Source organism: Columba livia, chromosome 2, assembly GCF_036013475.1.
Source record: "Columba livia isolate bColLiv1 breed racing homer chromosome 2, bColLiv1.pat.W.v2, whole genome shotgun sequence".
Classification (NCBI taxonomy): Eukaryota; Metazoa; Chordata; class Aves; order Columbiformes; family Columbidae; genus Columba; species Columba livia.
Window position 1 is genome coordinate 149,157,343 of NC_088603.1, and position 10,098 is coordinate 149,167,440.

A 10,098-nucleotide genomic window follows, 5' to 3' on the forward strand; every position below is an offset into this window, starting at 1 on the left:
ATCCAATGTCTGCAGTCTGGGCCAAAAGGAAAAACTCCTGAATAAACTGTGTATGCAAGTTAGCATGGACTTGAGCAGTCATTGAGCTAATGCAAAATTTTCTGTGGACCACTAGGGACCACTCTGGGACATGGGAGGCTCCAGTGGATTGAAGCCTAGCAAAGAAATAACATCATAAAAAAGGAAGGTAGTAGAAAAGCAAGGAAGATAGAAAATAGTAAATGATAAAATTATCTAATGTGTCTTTTCTGGGAACAAATTCTGTCTAACTATTCAACACCTTTTCTGTGAGAACAGAACAAGGAGAATCTGTAGACATGTTATTTCTCATTTTTATGAGACTTTCAAGACATTTCACAGAAGGATGTCTTGAACAAACTAAGGACCTACAACCCAAAGGAAGGGGTCAGGCAAAACATTGCAAGGTATATGGTTGGTGAAAATACATAGACAACAACTGTATGACAGTTGACAGAAGAGGTTGTATTTCAAAGTGAGTGTCTCAGCAAGGACATGATCAATGTCTGTCTGGAATTCATTTTACATTTGGGGATCAGCCAAATGGTGGTCGAAATTTTATTTGAACTCTAGGACATGGCAATGGTGCCATAGAATTTTAATCCAAACTGGCCATCATTCAGCATGGATGATGCTTGTCAACTCATCTTTGAAACATTTCATCCAGTTTTATAACATGTTCCCAAAATCTTATCTTTCCTTTGGAGAGAGTGTGATTTCACTGAGCATTTGTATGCACAGAATCTGTATTTATGGAGCTGTCAAGCATCTTCAGATTTTTAAGTGGAAAACTTCTGAGGAGTCTTATTCTTACCAGAAGTGTGTTAAATGGGAATTAATTTCACAGGGCTTCAGAGTTTCTTAAATGGAGAGTTTCTGGTGTTTCTGTTGAACACTCAAGCATAAATAGGGATGAATTTAAGAAGAAGAAATTGAACAGTGAGATTATAGCCATTAGAGATGGAAAAAAAACCTCAGTGCTCTTCAACATGTATTTAGCTCATGGGTGGAAGTTACAAACAAAACTGCAGAAGTTGAAAGCTCAGCTCTGCCTGCTGGTCTCATCTTTAACTTATTTCCTCTGACCACAACCAGTTTTTGAGGGCTGTCAGAGTTGTGGGTTGGGAACTACTTTTCTAGAGTATACTGCCCTTATGTAAGTAATGTAAGACTGCTCCTTCTAGCATTTTAGTGTTGGTATGATCCTGTTTGTAATGAGTTGTGGCTTGTCTGAATTTTACTGTTTGTACAAACATAGTAATATAGGACAATCCATGGGGGAGGCCTCTTCTACTCTTGGGTAGACTTACGGTGGAGAAAGAAAGGCTTTTTTGTCTTTGATTCCAGAGATTTGGCTTAGAAGAAAAATAGCAGAACAGGTGTGCCTGAGTAAACTCCCAGGAGTTTCATTGTTATACTTGATTAAAATAAATGACTTAGCATATACTAAATAAACTGACATGTGCAGACAAGTTTTTAAAATATGCAGCCCCTCCCCTTCAGAGGTTTGGCAGCAGCAGTAAAGGACAATGCCAGCTGGATTACAATCTATACATACCAGGGCAAAGACAGACAGTGTCTTCCTGATGAAGCTGTAGCTCTCGAAGAAGTAAATATCCTTTGCTGCTGGCTGCTGTCGTTGCCTCCACAACTGGGGTCATACAAGGGATTGAGAGTGCTGTTCAACTGAATGTCACTATTCAAATATTTTATCTGAAGTTGCCATTGATGAACATGGTTTGCATTAACCTGGCTGATCTGGTGCTCAAGTAGGTGAGGATGCAGAGCATAAAATCTCCTGTGACTGCAGGTAAAACAGTGGGAGCACCTTGCATGCCTCAGATACTTCAAATTTCGGACACTTTCAAATTTCGGCTTATGCCAATGGATTCAACATAGCTGAGCCAAAAGGGATTTTTCCCAATTATTTTAGATGCAGAAGTGCTTGAAAAAAACAGAGGCATCACTTTACCATCACTAGAAATGTGGCTTTGTCTGCCTTGGAAAGCATCTGTTTGGTGTTATGCAGCCGTGTTTTGGGAAACACAATGGTTCAGAGCAGAGGAATACCTGCTCCATTCAAACTTCAGGTGCAATTCAATTAAAAAGAGCGTTAACTACTGGAATTTATGAAGTGCTTCCTGTCTAATCTCATGAAACATAAGGTGTAATTGCTATGATTGGTTAAGACTTTAGTTTTATACCTGCCTGGCTGTGCTGATTTAAACAGAGATGTAACAAATTAGATTTGAGGAAGTGGCTGGAAAACAAAAGGATGCAGGTGTCCTGTGAAATGATGCTGAGTTTCCCAGGGCTTTACTCATTAGCACATAGTGTAAAATCTAAAATGCATAGGCAGAAACCCTAGAAGATAATAAGTTTTTTGTTTCGTTTCAACACCAGGTTGATCAGAAAACTGCATACAGTGCTCAGGAAGTTGAAGTCACTGCCAGATATATTTTTAAATAACTCCACTGGTTAGGTGTTTTAAAGAAGAAAAAGCTAAAGGTATGGAGTGATCAATCATGTGTGCAGAGCACGCTCTCGCAGACCAGCACTCTCCCCAAGATTTACCCACATGCTGCAGAAATGTATTATTGGAGAGTGCGTTTCTGCTGACAGATTCTTTCCACCACAATTACAGAAAGAATAATGGCTGAGAAACAACACCCATATGTCCCCATTAACTTCGCAATCTGTCTAATCTGTGTACTTAGAAAGCCCTCATCACATCTCAGATATTATGGTGATAACAGGATAGATTAGACAGACTTCAAAGCTGCAAGAGAAATATGAACGTTGATTCCTAGCCATTATTAACTTGGCCAGAACCTCACACTCCTTTAATTTAATTAAGAACATAAGGAGCAATCAGATCAGTGATAAAGAGAGGGTCTGAGCTGGCAGCTGTGGACAACATGCGCTGCCCAACAGGTATACATATGTGTGTGAGATCGTTCCTGCTGCCTGGGGAGCACGCTCTGCCTGGGGCATGCGGGTGATTCATTCTCCATTGAAGCATTTTAACCACACTTTCAAGGAACACTGCTACCCAGCTGATTACATCATGTGTTTTAGTCCTGGAACTGAGTTGAGCCAAACGGCCATCAATTAATTAGTTACCAGAATTAAAGACTAATAATTATAAAAATGTTAGTTAATGGATCTGGCAGCTTCTTTCATCTTGCAGTATGTGAAAAACAGTTGGTCTGTCAGCAAAGGAGTAAACTGCTTCCAGTGGGCCAAAAGTCAAGAGCGTGCACTGTAGCAAGTGCACCCAGCCTAATGCACTATAGGTTCACACTCTTCTTCCTCTGAGTATGAGGCTGATGTGCCAGTGTCTCCAGGCAAAGCAGCTGGAGCAATGGTCATCTGCCCACAAAGGGATGTGCCATGCAGCAAGACAGCATGTTTACAGTTTGCTTGCGCTGCTTTTAATGAAGAAACCCTTTCATCTCCCTCTGTTGCTGCCAGAACTCTTACACACCCGACTCCAGTGCTTCATGGCAAATATGGTTTTGCTGCACATACATCATGTTCTGTTTTACTGCTTGGGTACACCATGTAGGCAACCTATGCATCTGTCAGGCACTGGAGTTGCTTCTCAAGGGCATATGCAGCTGTATAGCCAACAGTCTGCTCCTTGCTCAGCCGAGATCAGCCTGAGGAAAACGGGCGCTGGTAGCAGGAGCAGCTATTTTGGTTCTGGCATGTGCAAAGTCTTGCACTAGGCAGAGAGGGTGCATGTCCAGGGTCACACTAGAACTGCCCCAGTTTAATTTGCTTTGTGGTAGATAGTATGTGCTCAGTATCTTCTGCTGTTGCCTGCAGGAGGGCAACTTCATACAGTACGCCTGTGATCGTGTGAGCACACCTTGGTCAGACTCTTAATGTGCAAAAGGTAAACTGTATTAAAGTCCTATCTAAAAGTCCTTACTAAATCGAAGCAAAGTTGCTTTTATTCTGAAAACACATGCTTGATGGAGGCTTCCCACAGTTTAAATAACCAGCTTGAAGTCTTCGTAATTCACTTAAGCTCTCCTGGCTGTCTTTGTGTACACAGCCCCTGGTTTACCTAGAAGGCAGTCCTGATCAGTTAAAGGTACAGATATACTTAAAAGCTTATTTGAGCAGATTAGGGCATGAGTTTACATGGCTTTAGTCATCATACATCTGATGCTGCAGGCTAAGCAGCCTCACACTTACTGCAGAGCAAGGATTTGCCCAGGGCAGTCATTATGGACTGTCTGAAGTGCTGTAAACTCACATCTTGGCTTATCTTAAGGTAAATCATGCAAGACTGAACTAAAATATATCTGGCATAGATCGACATAAAAGTGTCATGTTTCCCTGCCAGTTTGATTAAACCAATTTATTATCACAATTTAAATGAAGCTTTCTTCTTTGTTCAAGCTAGTAAACAGGACTTCCAATTTTACAGTTATTGGCATAATTTACAAGTAAATGTAAATAAAAACAAATCAAATAAAATAACACTTATACTACAATAAGTAAAATAACAAAGGTTTTGGTTATATCAGGTAAACTTTCTTGTGTGAACAAGGCTTTCAGAGTGCATACGCTTTTACACCAATGTAAACCTGTCTTATATCTGTTTAGCTTTTATCTTTGAGAGAGGTTTTAACGGATAAAAGTGTCTAAATAGAACTGTACCGTGATGCAAATGGATAAGATTTTTTAAAAAATGTAATTTAATTCCAATCTCATACCTAGTTTACATTAAATTTCTGGGACATAGCCATGCTAAGAACTACATGGATACCCCTTTTAGGTGGTTTTGTTTGAACTTTCTCTTGGCTGGAATCAAGCACCACAAATTTTGTACCTGAACATTTAATCTCTTTACATGATATGCTCAGCCAGATGGCAGGTCAGAACATTAATTATCCACTTCCCCTCCTCCCTCTGCCTCCAGGAAAAGTTGCCAGCAAGTCTCCTTGGTGGTCGTTTTAAAGAAGACAAGATTAAGTATACATAGAGCTGTTTATAAAAATAACAAGGAAAAAGAACCTCTATCTGCAGCATCGCTGCAGTGTGCAGGTTCAACACGTGTGATAATGTCCATCCATCAGGATTTTGGCTCAGTATGAGAAATGGATTATTGCAGTCCTAGGACCTAGGAAGGAACATAGCTAGATATAGATATAGATATAGATATAGATATAGATATAGATATAGATATAGATATAGATATAGATATAGATATAGATATAGATATAGATGTAGATGTAGATGTAGATGTAGATGTAGATATAGATGTAGATATAGATGTAGATATAGATATAGATATAGATATAGATATAGATATAGATATAGATATAGATATAGATATAGATATAGATATAGATATAGATATAGATATAGATATAGATATAGATATAGATATAGATATAGATATAGATATAGATATAGATACAGATACAGATATAGATGATATATGTATATGAACCCATGTATGGTGGAGAACTGAGGAGAGAAGTACTGTTTGAAAGATGTTGAGCTGATGGCTGGGAGAAACAACACAGCAACAGCCACAACTCTTGCAAGGATTCTTGCCCCAACACCTAGGTGTTTGTCTGCTAGTGTCAAAGTGTGGGATGGATGCACAGTGTGCTGGGCTCAGCCTCTGGAGCAAGATAGTGTTCTTTGCCTGGAGACAGCTGAGGTAGGACTTGTCTGACCAAGCGTGGGCTTCTACAAAAGTCAGCATTTAGGAAAGGCTGTGCTTGTGCTGTGATTGTGTCTTGTTTCTAGTTGTATTTACTTCATAGCTGTCCCTACTTTGAGCAGGAGGTTGGACTAGGTGATCTCCTGAGGTCCTTTAAACCTGAGTTACACACGAGCTGATAATCTGAACTGATCACTGAGCCTCCCTTCATAGTCGGTAGAGAAACAGGCACTAGTAGGGAAAGAAGTCCATCACTTGACCATGTAAGTGTGAAATAGCCATCATCAGGTGATCTGTGTCCAGTCAGGACTCCTCTCCATTGCCTAGAAAAGAAACTCAGTAATATCTACAGAGGTAGCAGTATCTGCTGCAGGTATCTAAAGTCACTGAAATTCATCCCAGTCTGTGTTTGAGGATGTCTTTTGAAGTCTGAATGTAAGTTAGATTTCCACATAGATAAGCTCTCCTTATAAATAAAAGCAATTATTTTTTTTCTATATCTTAATTTGCTGTTTCTGGTTTTCTCTTCTTTCTGTAGTCTCACACATCATGTCTTCCCTCACAACTTATCTGTCAAGATAGAATTTTGTGTGCTGTGAAATGCTAGTTTTTTATCTATGTTATCAAGAAGTTCATATTTCTTGGAGAAGCCTTTTCCTATGGTCTTCACAGACTTTGTCTTTTGATGCTGAAGTATCTTCTGACACATCTCACACTGCTGTCATGGTTATACAGGTATCACGGAAGCTGGCAGAAACCAGGCCAGCACCAGCTCCTGCTGGTAAAGTGCGGTACAAATTTGTGGAAGACAAGATTGAGAGCAGACAGAAACCACTTGTGGCCCTCAGCATCAACTCACTGGATGGATTCAGCCTATAAACTACATTCATTAAAAAGAATCAGTATGGAAAACTTAAGAGCACTTTTGGTGAACAGATACAGGCCACAAACTTGTAATTAATTTAGAACAAGCTGCCCATTTAATCTATTTTTGGTCACATTCACCTCAGTTCTTCATTGCTACGGTGTTTTATGTGTGCCTAAAGTGCTGTAGGGTCAAGGAATAGTTAAAAGTGGTTATTTCCCTCCTGGAAACTGTAAAATAAATAATTGTATGGGCAGAGAAACTTACACAATCTAATTTCCTGTGGTTCACTTGCTAGCTCTTTCTCTTGTGCTTGCTCTTTGTGTGAGTTCTCTAATGCCTAATAATGTGACTGATAATGTTAAATTCCAGATATCATTCTCTTGAGTAGTACAAAACAGCCCCGATCACAAGCAAGCCCTTCACACTCCCTGTTCTTAGTGAACCTTGTGGGAAGCAGATCAAAAAAGGTTGTGTCATAACCATTTAATTTCTACAGGGTGTGTCACACATGGAGCAAATGGAAGTAGATTGTTACCAGGAGAAAGGCAGCCCAGAAGGGATGCTGTAAAAGAAGCAATGGAAGTATTCATGTAATGGGTCCTAGACCCCAAGTGCTGTGCCTACAGTCATGTTTGATTCCCAGGTGGTGCTAGTTTGTGCTTCCTGGACATGAACAAAAGAATTATAAAGCATGTGGGGTTTCTTAACTGGAAAAAAAAAAAGAATAAAAAAGGAAGAAAGAAGGTGTTTTCAAGAGCTGCAGAGCTAACGACATCCACTGACCCCTTGAGAGTAAGATGCCATGTGCATGATGTCCCATAAGGGATGCACTTACTGTACATTGCTCTCCTCACTGGGATATCAATCTATATTCAATCTATATCAATCTATATATCAATCTATATTCAATCTATATTCAATCTAGTAAAAAACCAAAACAAAATAAACAAACAAAACCAAAACAAAACAAAAAAACACACAAAAAAAACCAAAAACCAGGGGCTGTTCTCCAATCTTGGGACCAGCTGATAACAGAGATCGCACCTAAGTTCCTAAGTTCTAGAGTCCCCCAAACCTGTTTGGGTCCCACTCCATGCATTTCTCCTACATGTCTCCAGCATCATTTGGAACACCACTATCTGGCCCATGGCAAAAACATGTCATGGACCTTGTTTATATTTGAACAGTACAGAGTATTATTGTGTACCAGAGCTCGGACACGTGGCCTTTATTGCATTTATTTAGTGTAAATGTAACTACAGGACCATTTTCCTCTGCGCATTCATGGCAAATTATAGAACTTTTAGGGTTGTTCTAGAAGAAAACTCCAACTGGTTTTCTTTGGGAGAGGCAGAATACTTTGTTATATGAAATACCATAGCTGGAAGAAGCAGAAACTAAAACAGCAAACTTAGGTCAAGTGAAAGCTGGGAAAAAAAATTGTACTATGTGTAAGTTAATTGTGTTAACTGTAGAGAAAAGTGGTATTTCCAGCAAAACCTCAGTAATACCAAACCTCATCAACGGCTTTCAGAATATTTAGTCTTCTCTTTACTATCTTTTCTCTTTGCTAAGAATCAAACTCTAAACCAAAATTTTTAACAGACAGATTTGCAACAGCTTGTGCATCAGGACATGTTTGGCACTATATGTCTGACAGCATTTTTTCCATCTCCTAGAAAAGTTCTGCTAAATATTCATGCATTTCCCATTGAAAGAAACTTGATTCTTGGCCAAACCAGAGCTTGTCAGCAGACAGAACAGGAGGGCTCATTCCTTCCTGCTACACCTTTGATTCCCGCAGATTTTGCTTCACACCTGGTCTCTGCAAACAGATGCTCCCAGATCCAAGTTATTCTACTCTGGAAATGGGTTATAACCGAGATATTGCAGATACATTGCATTTTTTTTGAAAGATTTTCTTTAAACTTTTCTGTAGAATTTATAGTTTGTGGGAGTTCTTTACAGCATTCAGCACCGTCTGTCTATAAGAGATGGCTGAAAAATATCTGTGTTCAAAACAAAGCACGAATTTTTCTTTTAACATCTGTTGTTCTTTTGACAGAGATCTCACAATTACATTTGCTATTAATGAAAAACACATTTTTTTCCCAAAAAACACAAAAGTTGTTGAAAATACAAAGAAATAATTTTGAGATGAAAATGAGCAGAGGAAGTGTTATTGAATAATTCAATTTGTCTAAGAACATTTTCATTAAGAACTGTTTTGTAGCCTTGTTTTCTGGTGAAACCTTTTTTTTTCACACAGCCGTAAACACGGTGGGGACGCAGAGTGACAGGAAAGGCTCTGATTTTTCTGGGTACTCAGCACCAGCTGCTGATGAGCTATTTGTGCCTGAGGTCACAGTGGATGTGTGGGGAACAGAGATGGGAATGAGCTTCCATGCAGGCGGGAGCTGTCAGTAGGAAGCAGACTGTCAGCACCTACTTCAGAAATATGACAGGAGAATTCATAGTGGAAGGGGCCTCACAGGTCTCCAGCCCAACCTCCTGCTCAAAGCAGGGACAGCTCTGAGGTTAGACCAGGCATCTCAGGGCTTTGTCTAGTACAGTCTTGACACTCTCCCAGGATGGAGGCTGCACTGTCTCTCTTGGCAACCTGCTTCAATGACTGACTGTCCTCATGAGGAAGAAGTCCCTATTTATACACAGATCAAACCGCTCCCCTTTCAACTAAAACCCGGAGTCTTTCATCTTCCCATCAAGCAGCACTATGAAGAGCCTGGCTCCATAGAATCATAGACTCATAAAATAGTTTGGGTTGGAAAGGACCTTCAAAGGTCATCTAGTCCAACCCCCTGCAATGAGCAGGGACATCTTCAACCAGATCAGGTTGCTCAGAGCCCCGTGCAGCTTGGCCTTGAATGTCTCCAGTGATGGGGCATCTACCATCTCTCTGGGCAACCTGGGCCAGTGTTTCACCACTCTTATTGTAATAAATTTCTTCCTCATCTCTAGCCTGAATCTCCTCTTTTCTAGTTCAAAGCCATTAACCCCTTGTCGTACCGTAACACGCTCTTCTAAAAAGTTTGTCCCCATCTTTCTTTTATAGGCCCCTTTTAAGTACTGAAAGGCTGCAATAAGGTCTTCAAAGAGCCTTCTCCCTGCTGAACAACCCCAACTCTCTCCGTCATCTTTTTGATGACCTCCCTTCTTATAGGTATTAGAGGTGACCTTAGGTGTCCTCCTGCTAAAATCATTCCTTCTCCAGCTAAACCGGCCCAGGTCTCTCAGCCCCTCTGCTCCAGCCCAAACCACCACACTGGCCCTGCACTTAACTTACCCCAGTTTATCAATGATTTCCTTGTACTGGGAAACTCAAATTTGGGCACAGTATCCAGACACAGGGTAACAAGCACAGAGTGCTGAGAAGCTGTCACCTAAGTAACTGAGCTGTGACAAGCCTGTCATGGTCTGAGAGATGTGTGACATGTGACTTTGCCGCCCGCTCACTCTTTCCCTCTGCCAGTGGCTGCTGCCTGTCACCCTTAGTGATAGGGGA